The sequence below is a fragment of the Rhineura floridana genome, chromosome 21 (genome assembly GCF_030035675.1).
Source record: "Rhineura floridana isolate rRhiFlo1 chromosome 21, rRhiFlo1.hap2, whole genome shotgun sequence".
In the NCBI taxonomy this organism is placed as follows: domain Eukaryota; kingdom Metazoa; phylum Chordata; class Lepidosauria; order Squamata; family Rhineuridae; genus Rhineura; species Rhineura floridana.
Genome location: NC_084500.1, coordinates 6,024,590 through 6,041,257, shown reverse-complemented (window position 1 = coordinate 6,041,257; position 16,668 = coordinate 6,024,590). Strand labels below are relative to the sequence as shown.

The 16,668-nt window shown below is 43.7% G+C and overlaps 1 protein-coding gene across 2 annotated transcripts in view; it reads right to left on the bottom strand.

Moving 5' to 3' along the window:
- The window catches only part of GTF2IRD1 (GTF2I repeat domain containing 1), a 153,412-nt gene that overhangs the window by 110,881 nt on the left and 25,863 nt on the right, over positions 1–16,668 (bottom strand). The window lies entirely within an intron of this gene.

The following is a 16,668-nucleotide window of genomic DNA, read 5'->3' as shown; positions in this document are numbered from 1 at the left end:
GAAGGGGAAGCCATGATAGGAGATGATGACATTCACCACGGCCTGAAGAAAGTGCGTAGAGAGAAGCTTTTCTCTCCCTTGTGAGAGGAACAGGAGATTTAGGTCAAGAGAGATAGTGGAAGTGTGGTATAATGGTAATTTATTTATTTAAAATATTCCTATCCTGCCTTTCTACCCTATAACAGGGCACTCAGGGTGGTTTACACTAAAATCGAACACATACATAATAAAATTGTACACAATAAAGATCACAAAAACATTACAATAAAATTAAAATACATAAAATGCAATACACAGAGAGAGGGGGGGTACTGAAGGGACTAAAAGGTGTGAAGACAGTCTCAGGCTCTCCCATCCCCAATGCTATCCGGAACAAAATGGTTTTCAAAAGTCTCCGGAAAATCATCAGGGAGGGAGCAGAGCAGACTCCTTGGGGTAGGGTATTTCAAAGCTTGGGGCCCACAGCTGAAAAGGCTCTCTCCCACGTGCCTGTCAGTCTGACATCTTTCATTCCAGGCATGCAGAGGAGACCAGAGGCAGCTGATCTTAAATCCCGGGCAAGTACATATGGGCGTAAATGGTCCTGCAGGTACGTTGGTCCAAGGCTGTTTAGGCTTTAAAGATCAGAACCAGCACTTTGAATTGGACCCGGAAACAAATTGGGTTACAGAGTATTATGCTTGGCCTGGGAAGTTCTAAGTCCCAGCTCAGATGCAAAGCCGACTGGGCGAACTCTCAGGTTGGTCACTTTTTCAGCAGCACCTGCCTCACAGGGTTGTTGTGAGAAAAAATGGGGTGAAGGAGGAAGCACCATGCATGCCACCCCATAGTTTTCATATGTTTGGTAAAAATAGAACAAAATGAATCAATGCCTCACTGGCCATAATAAAACACAGTGGCCCGAACCAATTATTTATTAATTTAAAGCATTTCTAAACTGCTTATTATTTAAAAATCTCTTAGCCGTATACAAAAAGACAGCTTAAAAACAATTGGGTTGCATCCAACAAAGCTCAACTCAGAGAAGACCCACTGAATCCAAATTAGGCATGCTCGTTAACTTGAATGGGTCTACTCTGAGTAGAGCTAGCACTGGACACAACCCAATAAATCAATAAAAGAAATAGAAACAGAGATACAACACAAGCACCAGTAAAGCAGTCTTCTAAAAAGGTAAGTTCAGTAATAACAGGGTTCACTCTTATGGGTCAGACATTATGGAACCTCTAGAGCAGGTTCTCCTACTGGGAGAAAGGGCGGGATATAAACCTAATAAATAAATAATAGATAAGTAGCCCAACCGCAGTCACTACTCAACCAAAACCGGAACCAAACCAAACAGAAGGTACCAAACCACCAGAAAGTGTAATTTGGAATCAAAGGACCACAGCCAAAGGGAGAAGGAACGAGTGCCCTTTGGGTGATTCCTTTGTTTGCTGTCTATACCAACCTTGCGACAAGTATAACCTTGGTCAAGGGCAGGGCCTGTTTCAGTCTCCTTTTACGAAAGCCACGACAAGGGAGGGGTGTAAGAAAGAAAATAAATAAGGGTGGAAGGGGACAATTATAAAAAAGAGAGAGAGAGGAGAAACCAGACACTATTCTCAAAACTTGCTTCAGAAAGAGGAGAGGGGTGGAAATCCTGGAAACCAGGCATCTCTGCTCTCCAGAGAGGCAGCAACGGCCACAAGAGTTCCTCATTTTATGACTGACGCCATTTATTATCATTTTAAAGGCTGGACTTGCTAATGTACCCACGTCGTGAAGTGCTTGCCAAGATTTCCTCGGAAGAACGTTGCCAGCATATCCCCCCTCCCCCCCCAAAAAAATACAAGGGGCCAAATGAGTCAGGTTTCTCAATATCGAAAATTTCCGAGCCACAAAAAAAAAAATTTCCTCCAACCTTTTATTTGATTTTAACACACAAACACACACACACAACTGCGGCTCAGCTACTGTTTGCCTGACCAGGCTAAAAAAATAAAATCCTCAATCTCGATTCCAGGCCCCCACGGTGCCTATGGCAACTGGCATCCGTCGCCTCGGAAACTAATCTCGTGGTATTTGAACAATGTAACAAGGGCCTTTAATCTCCCAAACACTGTAAATCTTTATTCTCGGGGCCCGCTCGGCGAGGTCCAGAAGAAGCGATAAAAAAAAGTCCGTTGTTTCCAACCTGGTTCAAGGAGCTCTCTTCACTCGGGTTTATACGCGTGGTTGCCGTTTTTTCACCCCCAATTCAAAAAGGAGGGGTGGTGGCGGAGCCTACAAGAGACCTACCTTCAAGTAAATAATTAGTCATGTTTCACAAGACAGAGAATTTTTTCCCCAAGGCGTCAGGAACTTGGGGCACGGAATGCATTTGCCCCTTCCACGCTTATCCTTTCCCCATATTAAAAACAAATTTTATTTATTGACGCTTATATGCTACTTTTCCTCCCAGGAGCTCAAGGTGGCGTACAAGACTCTGCCCCCATTTTAGCCTCACAACAACCCTGTGAGGTAGAAAAGGTTGAGAAAGAGGCTGGCCTGAGATCACCCACACTCGCTTGATGGCTAGAGGGAGGATTTGAAGTTGGGGCCACATCAGAGCCAGTATGATATAGTGGTTACAGTGTCGGACTAGGACCTAGGAGACCAGAGTTCGAATCCCCACTCGGCCATGAAGCTCACTGGGTGACCTCGGGCCAGTCACTGCCTCTCAGCCTAACCTACCTCACAGGGTTGTTGAGGGAATAAATGAGGAGGGGGAGAACCATGTTTGCACACCATCTTGAGCTCCTTGAAGACAAGGTGGGATATAAATGCAATAAATAATAATAATCCTCACTATACATTTGAAACATTCTTATAGCACTGCAAACAATCACGGCTTCTCCACCAAAGAATCCTGGGAACTGTAGTTTGTTGAGCATGCTGAGAGTCATTAGGAGGCTCCATGTCCCCTCACAGAGCTATAATTCCCTGAGAGGTTTAACAATAAATCCCTTTTCCCAGGGAACTGACAATTATTAGTAACTGAGCAAAATATCTGCACTCACACTTCACCCCGCAGATACTGACAAAGTAACTTCTCCCAAATACATCCTAATTAGGAATGGAGAGATCTGTCAGTTTTGGTTCTCTTGATTTCTCATTTTTCCATTCTTAAATGCAGTTCTACACATTTCTGTGCAATGTGCAATTTTTTAAAAAAAAAATCCTTATGGAAATTCATCAGTATTTTAGTGAGAATTTCTCCTAATAAACACATTTGTCTAGGCAGTTTTAACTAATGTACACATTTTTGCAAGCCCTTTCTCGCCATGCAATGCATTTTGCATATTATTTTCACCAATATGTTCATTTTGATGCACACTTTCCCCTAACCTATGCATTTTTGTAAACATTGTTTAATTGGCGAACTGCTTTGCACAATTTGAACAAGCGCAGATTTTGAAGAATGGCTGTGCTTCCTCATATTGTTCTGGAAGTTGCGAATTTGATAGATTCGGCTTCAAATGCGAACTGAATCAAAATTCTCACCCATCCTTAACTAAGCAAGCTTCCAGACACAAGGGTCACTCTCCTGCACCTTCCGCAAACCAGTTATTATAGAGCAAGCGTTTGCTCTACAAAAATACAAAAAAATCCAAGCCTAATTTGCAACCAGCTCAATCGCCCACCCCCATCTAGGGAAAATAAAGTGTCATACAAGCAGCGACACAACCACTCCCTCCCTGTCTCTCACAAGGGAGAGAAATTCAAAGCAGCTCAAATTTAAAGGCTCACGGATTCTGCACTTTTCAAAACAAACTGAAACCTAGCCCTCTTTCAAAAGTTGCACTTTTCCAAATTCTGCAAAGTCATTGTCTAGCCAAGTAACGTACACAAAAATGCATGTAGTAGGATAAAGTGTGCATGAAAAATTATTGCGGAAATGCGGAGACCTGAATTTATGATTGAAAACAATGACAAACTGAGAGAACTGAAATTGACAGATTTCTCCATTCCCATCTCTCACCCAAGAGAGCCAGAGTGGTGTGGTGGTTACAGTGTCAGGCTGTGCCCAGGGTTCAAATCCCCACTCAGCCAATAAGCTCGCTGGGTGGCCATGGGCCAGTCGCTGTCTCTCAGCCTAACCTACCTCACAGGGTTGTTTTGAGAATAAAATCAGGAGGGGAAGGACCATGTTTGCATGCCACCTCGAGCTCCTTGAAGGAAAAGTGGGATATACATGTAATAATTAATGAAATAAATAAGCAGGGCTGTACTCCATACTCGTTCCATTTCTCTGCAACTTTGAAACAGACATCGGGTAGAAAGTGCATCAACTTGGGGGAGCACAAACTGAGTGCGGATGCAGCAGAATTTACTGCTGGGAGATTTGGTGTTAGGGGTGGCCTGCATCATCACATAGAGAGGCTACCTAAGGACAACAGGGCCTCCATTGCACACAGTCACCCTCCAACTCATCTCCGCCCCCCAATCTGCAATATAATAAAAATACAATTGGCAGAAAGGGGGAGCGGCTTACCTTACTGACCTACCTCACAAGAATTACTAGATAATACGAATGAAGTCCTCTGGACACTTACAAGTGCTATATAAACATGTGTATTCTGTTTTACGCAGGTGCTATTTGGCAAATTTAATCAGCTTCATTTAAGATCAGCCCAGGGAAAGGGCCGTAGCTCAGTAGTAGAGCACGTGCCTTGTGTGCAGAAGGTCTCAGGTTAAGTTCTCAGCATCTCCAGGGATGGAAAGAATGCTGCCTTGGAGAGACACTGCCAGTCAGTGCAGACTGCATTGGAATAGATGGACAAATGGTCTGACTTGGTACAAGGAAGCTTTCTATGTTCCTGTGTACTAGAGACTGATGGCCCATCCATACCTAACAGCAAAATCCACGTTTTCCATATTTGGTTGGTGGCCTTGAGATCCATACATGTCCTGTTTGTTGTCGGATTATTGAGAAAACACGATTACCAAGCGTCCGCAGATGTGGGCTTTTTTATTTGCCTAAATTACTTTAGCATTGGCCACTCCCCTAAGTCCACCCCTTTTCAGTGATTGGTGCGTAACGGTCATTTGCTTTTCACACGCTTTTTCGGAAGAGTGCAGAAACGGGTTTTTTTTTAATCCCCACGCATGCGCAGATTTGTGGATGTGCTATTGGGTGGGAAGGAGACAATATGATGGAGGAACGCCCATGGAGGGAAGTCCATGGCACTGCGTTCAAGCACACAGACATTAATGCGATTGATTGTCAATACAGGAACGCATATCTTTTTTTCGGTGGTATTTCTAGTGCGGATTTGTGAACGCGAAAATCCATACTAGCTTGCAACATCATATGGACAACAAAGAATTCATGACGACACAAAGCAATAACATTGCAGATTATACAGTCATATGGGCGGGCCCTGAGACCAGGACATAGAGGCTGTGCCTAGTAAATAACAACATCTGAAGCATATGATATTGGCAGATGAATAGTTTGGCTTATGGAATACTAATATCTGAGCATCTTCAGATCCATTGTGACTTTTTAATATGATTTTTTTTTAGTTGTATACAGTATAGTCCACAACAAGAAAAATCACTGGAAGAAAAATAAAATAAATGAAAAAACAAACATTTCATTATACATCCAAACAATTCATAATATTCAAATTATTCATTTTAAAATGACACTAATTCTGGAGAGTGGTAACATAAATGTCCCAGAGCAACAAAAGCTTCTGAGAGCTTATGAAGTCCAAATTTCCACGGAGGCTATAGAAAAATGAAATTGTAAATCTCTAGAACATAAAAAGCTTGCAGTCATTCTTCACCTAGTATAACACGTGTATTGTGCAGAATCTTTTCAGACATTGCAATGTTCCATATTTTTCTATACCACATGGAAATAGCTTTTGTAACGATTTCCAATGCTGTACAATCAAAAGTACTGTGGCAGTTAGTAAAAAAAAAATCAGAAGATCTTTAGCTTAAATATTTGTGTCTTCAAATAAAGATCCATAGTTACACAGTGGGCTGCTTTCAACTTAGTCTTACTCAGAGTAGGCCCACTGGAATTAATGAACCTAACTTAGTCCTGTCCATTAACTTCAATGAGTTTACTCTGAGTAGGACTACCATCCTATGGAATTTGCTACCAGAAGCAATGGCTACCAACTTGCATGGTTTTAACGGGGGATTAGACAAATTCATGACGATAAAGATAAGAGGGCTGGGATCTCTTCTCGATCGTCCCAGAGTGCAGGACACAGAATAATGGGCTCGAGTTACAAGATGTCAGATTTCAACTGAACATCATGAAAAACTTCCTAACTGTTAGAGCGGTACAACAATGGAACCAATGACCTAGGGAGGTGGCCGGCTCTCTAACACTGGAGGCACCCAAAGGCCTGTCACCTGTCGAACATGCTTTAAGTTGGATTCCTGCACTGAACAGGGGATTGCACTAGAAGGCCTTACAGGCCCCTTCCAACTCCACAATTCTGTGATTCTATAAGGTGACCAATTGTACTAGCCATGCATGGCCATGACCAGAGACAGTAGTGGCTCTGAATAGTGGTCACTGGGCAAGCACGATTATACTCAAGTCATGCTTGTGGGCTTTCCAGTGTGGCATCTGATTGGCCACTCTGGAAAATGCGGTGCTGGACTAAATGGACCTTTGGCCTTATCCAGCAGAGCTCTTTCTATATTCCCTTCACTTTCCCTTCCTACATTCCTGATAGGAAAAAAAGGGGCAAAAATAAATAAAATATTCTCTTCAAACAGCAGCAACAAGAAGGAATTAAGTGTGCCAGCAAAGGATGCCTAATCTCATCCCCCCAACTCTTAAAAGCCTTCCCATTTTCAACAGGGCTCATATCTTATCACATCTTCTTTCCATATCACATAAATATTTATTTGCTTCTAATCCTGCAAACAAAACTTGCCTTCCGGGTGGCGGGGAAGAAATGGAAATGATTAAAGGGGGGGGGGGAAGCTACTCTAATCAGAAACTGCAGCCTTTGAGAAGCTGAAAACAAAAATGGCATGTCTGTTTTATTTTATTTTATTTATTTATTATTTGATTTATATCCCGCCCTTCCTCCCAGCAGGAGCCCAGGGTGGCAAACAGAAATGCTAAAAACGCATAATAAAAAGACCTTAAAATACATTAAAACAAAACAACATTAAAAACATTTTTTTAAAGCTTTAAAAACATATTATTAAAGAAAACAAATTTTGCCAGAGAAAGGAGTAAATGAGGAAGCACACAGTGGTGCCACCAGAGCAGGACTTTGGGGCAATAGTCTAGGGACCCCCAGGAAGAATGGGCTTAGAATTGGGCCTCCCTGGGGAGGCTTTTCCATAGCCAGGCTGCCACCACCAAGAAGGCCCTCTCATAAGAACACAAGAAGAACCTGTTGGATCAGGCCAGAGGCCCAATGAGTCCATCGTCTTGTTCTCACAGTGGCCAACCAGATGTCTCTTCTGGGAAGCCGCAAGCAGGGCTTGGGCACAAGAGCACTCGCCCCTACTGCGGTTCCCAGCAACAGTCATTCAAAAGCATCTTGCCCCCGGCCTTGGAGGCACAGCACAGCCATCATGGTTAGCAGCCATTTGGACCCTTCTCCTCCATCAATCTGTTTTTAAAAGCCACCCAAGTTGGTGGCCATCACTGCCTCTTGTGGGAGCGGATTAACTAGGCGCTGTGGGAAGAAGTCCTTTCTTTTGACTGACCTGAATTCTCCAACATTTAGCCAGATAACTGCAGCTGAGGCTGGCAGAGAGGTGCCCCCAGACCCTTACGGCTGCCTTCCCTTGAGTCTGAAGAACCACAGAATCGTTGTGGGTGGTGATACCGTGCCCCAGGAGGGACTTAATACTGGGAACGATCTATCGTCCCCCTGATCAAAATGCTCAGGGAGACCTTGAGATGAGATATGAAATTGAGGAAGCATCCAAACTAGGAAACATGGTAGTAATGGGTGACTTCAACTACCCGGACATAGACTGGCTGCATATGTGTTCCAGTCATGACAAAGAAGCAAAGTTTCTAGATATTCTAAATGACTATTCCCTAGATCAGTTGGTCATGGAACCGACCAGAGGGACGGCAACCCTGGACTTAATCCTCAGTGGGGACCGGGACCTGGTGCGAGATGTAAGTGTTGTTGAACCGATTGGGAGCAGTGACCACAGTGCTATTAAATTAAACATACATGTAACTGGCCAATTGCCAAGAAAATCCAACACAGTCACATTTGACTTCAAAAGAGGAAACTTCACAAAAATGAGGGGATTGGTAAAAAGAAAACTGAAAAACAAAGTCCAGAGGGTCACATCACTCGAAAATGCTTGGGAGTTGTTTAAAAACACTATATTAGAAGCTCAACTGGAGTGCATACCGCAGATCAGAAAAGGTACCGACAGGGCCAAGAAGATGCCAGCATGGTTAATGAGCAAAGTCAAGGAAGCTCTTAGAGGCAAAAAGTCTTCCTTCAGAAAATGGAAGTCTTGTCCGAATGAAGAAAATAAAAAAGAACATAAACTCTGGCAAAAGAAATGCAAGAAGACAATAAGGGATGCTAAAAAAGAATTTGAGGAGCACATTGCTAAGAACATAAAAACCAACAACAAAAAATTCTATAAATACATTCAAAGCAGGAGACCATCTAGGGAGACAATTGGACTCTTGGATGATAAGGGAGTCAAAGGTGTACTAAAGAACGATAAGGAGATTGCAGAGAAGCTAAATGAATTCTTTGCATCAGTCTTCACAGTGGAAGATATAGGGCAGATCCCTGAACCTGAACTAACATTTGCAGGAAGGGATTCTGAGGAACTGAGACAAATAGTGGTAATGAGAGAGGAAGTTCTAAGCTTAATGGACAATATAAAAACTGACAAATCACCGGGCCCGGATGGCATCCACCCAAGAGTTCTCAAAGAACTCAAAGGTGAAATTGCTGATCTGCTAACTAAAATATGTAACTTGTCCCTTGGGTCCTCCTCCGTGCCTGAGGCCTGGAAAGTGGCAAATGTAACGCCAATCTTCAAAAGGGGATCCAAAGGGGATCCCGGAAATTACAGGCCAGTTAGCTTAACTTCTGTCCCTGGAAAACTGGTAGAAAGTATAATTAAAGCTAGATTAACTAAGCACATAGAAGAACAAGCCTTGCTGAAGCAGAGCCAGCATGGCTTCTGCAAGGGAAAGTCCTGTCTCAGTAACCTATTAGAATTCTTTGAGAGTGTCAACAAGCATATAGATAGAGGTGATCCAGTGGACATAGTGTACTTAGACTTTCAAAAAGCGTTTGACAAGGTACCTCACCAAAGGCTTCTGAGGAAGCTTAGCAGTCATGGAATAAGAGCAGAGGTCCTCTTGTGGATAAGGAATTGGTTAAGAAGCAGAAAGCAGACAGTAGGAATAAACGGACAGTTCTCCCAATGGAGGGCTGTAGAAAGTGGAGTCCCTCAAGGATCGGTATTGGGACCTGTACTTTTCAACTTGTTCATTAATGACCTAGAATTAGGAGTGAGCAGTGAAGTGGCCAAGTTTGCTGACGACACTAAATTGTTCAGGGTTGTTAAAACAAAAAGGGATTGTGAAGAGCTCCAAAAAGACCTCTCCAAACTGAGTGAATGGGCGGAAAAATGGCAAATGCAATTCAATATAAACAAGTGTAAAATTATGCATATTGGAGCAAAAAATCTGAATTTCACATATACGCTCATGGGGTCTGAACTGGCGGTGACCGACCAGGAGAGAGACCTCGGGGTTGTAGTGGACAGCACGATGAAAATGTCAACCCAGTGTGCGGCAGCTGTGAAAAAGGCAAATTCCATGCTAGCGATAATTAGGAAAGGTATTGAAAATAAAACAGCCGATATCATAATGCCGTTGTATAAATCTATGGTGCGGCCGCATTTGGAATACTGTGTACAGTTCTGGTCGCCTCATTTCAAAAAGGATATTATAGAGTTGGAAAAGGTTCAGAAGAGGGCAACCAGAATGATCAAGGGGATGGAGCGACTCCCTTACGAGGAAAGGTTGCAGCATTTGGGGCTTTTTAGTTTAGAGAAAAGGCGGGTCAGAGGAGACATGATAGAAGTGTATAAAATTATGCATGGCATTGAGAAAGTGGATAGAGAAAAGTTCTTCTCCCTCTCTCATAATACTAGAACTCGTGGACATTCAAAGAAGCTGAATGTTGGAAGATTCAGGACAGACAAAAGGAAGTACTTCTTTACTCAGCGCATAGTTAAACTATGGAATTTGCTCCCACAAGATGCAGTAATGGCCACCAGCTTGGATGGCTTTAAAAGAAGATTAGACAAATTCATGGAGGACAGGGCTATCAATGGCTACTAGCCATGATGGCTGTGCTCTGCCACCCTAGTCAGAGGCAGCATGCTTCTGAAAACCAGTTGCCGGAAGCCTCAGGAGGGGAGAGTGTTCTTGCACTCGGGTCCTGCTTGCGGGCTTTCCCCAGGCACCTGGTTGGCCACTGTGAGAACAGGATGCTGGACTAGATGGGCCACTGGCCTGATCCAGCAGGCTCTTATGTTCTTATGTTCTTAACCACGATGCCTCCCACCTCACATCATTACGCTCAACATCCAAGGGAAGCTCGGAGGATGGCAACAAGGGAGAGGGCCTTCTCAGTGGTGGCCCCCAAATTATGGAATGATCTCTCTGATGAGGTGCGCCTAGCGCCAACCCTGTTGTCTTTTTGGCGCCAGGTCAAAACTTTCTTCTCCCAGGCATTTTAGCATGAGTTTTTAAATTGTTTTACAATTTTAAATTGTGTTTTAAATTGTTTTTAAGAGATGTGTTTTAAATGTGTATATTTGTTTTTAATGTTTTTAGTTACCGTAAACCGCCCAGAGAGCTTCGGCTATGGGGCGGTATATAAATACAATAAATAAATAAAATCACCAGTCCAGCAGCACAGGGAGGGCAGCATGAGGGAAGCTATGGAACAGAGGAGGCGTGCCCCTGTTCGGGCCAGAGGTCTGGACCTTGAAAGCTCTGAAGTTCTCTATAAGGGGGGGTGGAGCCTGGAGGAGTCGGTCTGGAGACAAAGGCTTAAAGGCTTCCATCTGCTCCCAATCTTTGCTGGAGCAAGTTGCTCACCTGGAGCTATCCGTGGTCCTGCAAGTTTAGACCTGCCTCACTCCACCTCTGTGGGATCCACCATCGGACCAGAACGTGGCATCTGCTATAAATTTATTCAGAGTGTGGAGAGAAAATGGACAGAGAGATGGTTTTCTCCCTCTCTCATTTTACTAGCAACTGATAGGCAGCAGCCTCTGGGCATACAAAAGAAAGTACATCTTCATGCAAGACGTACTCAACCGTTGCAAGATGTGGCAATAGCTGCCAGCATGGCATTTAAAGAGGATTGGATAAATCCACAGAGAAGGAAAAGCCTGTACATGGCTACTAATGATGCCTATATGGCTACTTCCAAGATCAAAGGCATTATGTCTCTGAATTCCAGTTGCTGGGGAAGAAGAGGGTTATTGAACTCATGTCCTCCTGCATCCATAGGCATCTGGACAGGCTGCTAGACTAGACATCCGACTACAACCGAAAAGGATAGAATCCCAACCTAGACAACCTCTGAAAAATTCAGTTGGGCTAGGTAAAATATCTACTAAAACATCTAAAGTAATAAATGTAATTCGTTTGTGTGTGTGTGTGTGTTTGTTTTATTTATATCCCAACCTTTCTCCCAGTAGGAGCCCAGGGCAGCAAATTAGTCCAGATTAAGACACTGAACAAGATATACATCTGTATAATATATATTGTAGATGAGTGTTTGCTTCTGTAGATACAGTGGATTTTTGAATATATAAAATAACTAACAATCATAACACATTATTAAAAACAATCCTATATGGCAATAAAATATCCTTAATCCACTCCACGCATTCAGATCTCGAGCTAGATCTTTCCCAAACACGTCTCAACCTGTAAAGGACTTCCTCAGCAGGCACTTTGGATTTTTCTTGGCTGGATTTACTTTAGATTTTAACCATTCATTCTCTAGCCAAATTAAGACACTGAATAAGATATACATCTGTGTAATATATGGTGTAGATGAGTGTTTTGTTTCTGTAGATACAGTGGATTTATGAATATTTTTTATATAGGGCCGGCACCAGAGGATGGCCAGGTTGGGCCTGGGTCAAGGGCCCCTGCGGCCTAGAGGGGCCCCTGAAGGGGCCCTCTTTAGGGTGGGAGGGTGGCACTCCCATTCCGTGATCCACGGCAGAGTCAGGTCCTGCAACCTGACCCTGCCACGGATCGCGGATAGAGAGTTCCCAGGCACACTCCAATACAGACAGTGCGAGCTTCAGTAAGCCTGCCCCCCCCACCCTCCTCTCCTGTCAGTGTGAATATTGTGTGCACTGTGCATGCCTGCCTGCCATCACCCAAGATGGCAGTGGGGGCTTCCCTAAGGGGCTGATGCCCTTGCCACCATCTTGGGTGATGGCAGACATCATGACACGAGAGGTAAGTGGGGGGCGTGGACGGGCTTATTAGCCCCATGCTGCCTGTATGGGGGGTGTTGGGCTACAGCGCCAGAGCCCAGTTATGCCTGGAGCTGGCCCTGCTTTTATACACACAGTTGTGTAATTGCAGATGGCCATATGTGTTTTCCACATTATCTATAGATCAGATGTATTATCTACAAGACCTAAAAATGCCAAAGGAGCTCAGAAACATCCAGCCAACAAAAAAACAAAGTGCCCACTGAAGGAGAGCTTTACAAGTTGAAACGCGTTTGGGAAAGATCTAGCTCAAGATCTGAATGCATGGACTGGATTAAGGATATTTTATTGCCATATATGATTGTTTTTAATAATATTTTATGATTGTTAGTTATTTTTTATACATTAGGGTTGCCAGGTCAGAAGCATCCTAACCTCTGAGATTTCAGGGGCGGGCCTTAGTGATGTCATGGGGGGCTGGTCCTAGTGATGTCATGGGGCGGGCCCTAGTGATGTCGTTACGCATGATACATTAAGCATCAACCACAGCTGCTTGGAGCATACCACTCAAACAAACAAAAAAATCTCTGATTGAAAATTAAGATTCCCCCAAACGCCGCAATTCTAAGCACACTTACTAAGGGACTAAGCCCCAGAGAACTCAACAGGACTTACTTCTGAGTAGATATGGTTAGGATTGTGCTGTTGGTAAGGCTTGACAAGGGATCCTCTGCAACAATATCCATATCAAAGCAGGGTTGGCAACCCCCTGCCTGGCATGCCCTGCCTGCCTTTTAACGTGATTGCTCCAAACTCCTTTACAGATTTGACTCTTCACTGCAGAGAGAGGTTTGAGAAATAAGTAAGAGTTAAGAAGGTTCTCTATTCTTTCCTGCCTACTTTCTGGGCTGCTATAAACTCACTTTGACAGCCAACCAAATTCCAGTGAGTAATAATTGAGAGAGAAAACACACATGGTTTGGTCTACCTTCACAGGGAGTAGATTGGGAACAACAGCAGTTGAAGCCTCACTTCCCAGTATGTGAATTCTCTTTTACCACTATTGGGCAAGAAACAAACTATCATGCAAATAACAAGGTGCATCATCAGTGGGTTTAAGGGGGTTGAGATGTCCACATGGAACCACTGTTGTTGCTTCTATGGATGTAAGGGAGTAAGGTCAGAGATAAATGGAACCCAAATAGAAAAAGAAAAAGACAGTGATGATTTCCTAAATGCAATACCATACCAACCACAACAATATTCCTATTAGACAGAAAACTCAGCATCCCACAACCTGTCAGGGTTCCTAACCAAAACTAAAAAAATCCTGGCAGCCAGTCTGCCAAGGTCACAGATATCCCCATGCAGCACAACCTGACTAGGAGGACTGCAGTTAGTGCAGAATGCTGTGGCAAGATTGCTGACATAAGTGAGACCCTATCAGCGCATAATACCTCTGCTCCAAAATCTGCACTGGTTGCCAATTTGCTACCAGGCCAAGTTCAAGGTGTGCTTTTCATGTTACAGATGCCACATAGTGCTTGTTCTGCTCTTGTAAGAAGTCGATCCTTTAGTGTGCCATTACCAACGCTTTGGAACTCCCTGCCTTTTGACATTAGGCAGACACCTTCATTGTACTCTTTTCAGCATCTGTTAAAATATTTTTGTTTAGGCAAGCTTATCCAGGCATGTAGAAGCTATTGTGTTTTTTATCTATTTTTAACTCATTGTTGGTTTTATTATTTTGAATGTTTTTAAACATCTGTCTTTAATTGTCTTTGCCAATAATTTCATTGTTTTAATTCCTTCTATAAACCGTTGCTTTTTTTACAATAAAGCTGTATATAAATGTTGTAAATAAAATACATAAATAAATTTTGGAGTCACTGTGGCCCTTGGGTCACTTTCCACATTTAGGAACAAAGAAATCTGCCTTATACTGACTCAGGCCATTTGATGCCATCTAGCTCAGTACTGATGACATGCACTAACTTTTGCTCTCTAGGATTCCAGGCAATAGTCTTTTCCAGAGATTGGATTTTGGACCTTTGCATGCAAAGCAAGTGCCCTACCACTGAGCTACAGTCCTGTTTAAAAACGTATCTTTTAACATTGTTATTTTCAATTTACTAAAGAATGCACACCATACCTAGGGCAGATCCACACCATGCATTTAAAGCACATTCAACACGCATTTGAAGCATATGAATCCCAACACAAAATCATGGGAACTGTAGTTTGTTAAGGGTAGTGGGAACTATAACTGTGAGGGGAATACTACATTTCCCAAGATTCTTTAGGGGAAGTCATGCACTTTAAATGCGAGTTGGATGTGCATTAAATGTTTTATGTGGATGTGCATTACTTTGCCTGCATATAAATCATTTTAATTAAATTTTAAAGTGGAAATAAGCTACAAAGTCTACTGGGTGACCATGGGCTATGCATCATCTTTCAACTTAATCTGCACCTCAGGGTGAAAACAACAGAGGGGGACCATGACCACCCCAACGAAGAAGGGCACACTTAAAATGTAGAAGAAATAATAATTTGTAAATAATAATTTACAAACATAGTGTGAAATCAGATACATATCAAGACATAGTATAATATTTTATATAAGGATGAATGTCAAAGAAGATAAACATTACGAGAGTGGCTGTATACTATAGCCAGTGTAGATTTTTTGCATTCCGCAATGTTAAATTGAAAATACCCCCCATGCCATTCTGATGTTTCCCATAAGCTCATTTCAAAACAAAACCTTACAAAACGTATAGTCCTGAACTCAGAAACACTTGCTTAATATACCTCTCAATTTTCATGGCGATACACAAAACTGTCAGAGAGAATAGAGAGTTCAAAGTGTAAAAAGAGAGAGAGAGAGAAACCAGACCCCTTTTGGACTTTTTTCTGTGAGAGTCCTCATAATCTGTTGAAATTCATTAAAAAGCAGCGATGTTCACAGAGTACCAGTAATCCTATTACTGACCTTGCTCCATACTCCGACCTTCATATTCTGCAATTTAAAAGTTAAATATGTACTGGAGGTTGGGCCCGAAGGGCAGTTTAGGGATCTTGCTGGTGTACCGCCCACCCCGCTGCACGGCAGATTCCCTGGCCGAGGTGCTGGAGGTGGTCTCGGCTGTACGGGCATTGTCCCCAGAGCTGTTAGTTCTGGGTGACTTTAACGTGCATGCCGAGGCCGCTCTCATAGGAGCCCCTCGGGATTTCCTGGAAACCATGGCTTCCTGGGAACTGTACCTAAGTAATACTGGGCCCACCCATGTTAGCCGGCCATGCTCTCGACCTAGTATTTGTCCTGGGAGAGGAGAGAAGTGGTCTGAAGTTGGGAGTGATTCTTGCCACTCCTGTGTCATGGTCAGACCACTACCTGGTAAATATGGACTTCTCGTTGCCATGCCCCCTCCGCAGGGGTGAAGGACCTATTAAAATGGTCCGCCCCAGACGCCTGATGGATCCGGATGGATTCCTGACTGCGCTTGGGGAATTGGAACCTGCTGAAGGTCACCCAGTCGAAACCCTGGTGAAGGAGTGGAACGTGGGGATCACCAGGGCATTAGACCGGGTGGCTCCGAAACGTCCTCTCCCCCTGAATAGAACTCAGCTAGCACCATGGTATACACCACGGTTGCGTAGTCTGAGACAGCAGGTGAGACGACTAGAGCGCCGGTGGCGGAAATCCCGCTCCAAAGATGTCCGGACACAGGTTAGAGCAGCAGTAGCTGCCTACCAAGTGGCAATAAAGGTAGGAAAGAAGGCTTTCTTTGCTGCCTCTATTGCGTCTGCGGAGTGCTGTCCCAGGAGGCTGTTCCAGGTGGTCCGAAGCCTGGTCGGTCCAGTTGCTCAGGAACCCTTGGAACAGTCAAAGGCCTCCTGTGACTTATTAGCAAAACACTTCGCCGATAAAATCGAACACTTACGGAGCTCGATCCCGTGCGCCGTGGACACAGTGGATGAACCAGAGTTGGCCAGTTGCATGCCGGTAAATTGGGATCGGTTTCGGCTTCTCCCTTCTGAGGAAGTGGACAAGGTGCTTTCATCTGTGAAGCCAACCACTTGTCTTACTGATCCTTGCCCTTCGTGGCTCCTTGTGAGCTGCAGAGAGAAATTGGGCGAGGGGATCAAAGCGGTGGTAAACGCATCCTTGAAAGAGGG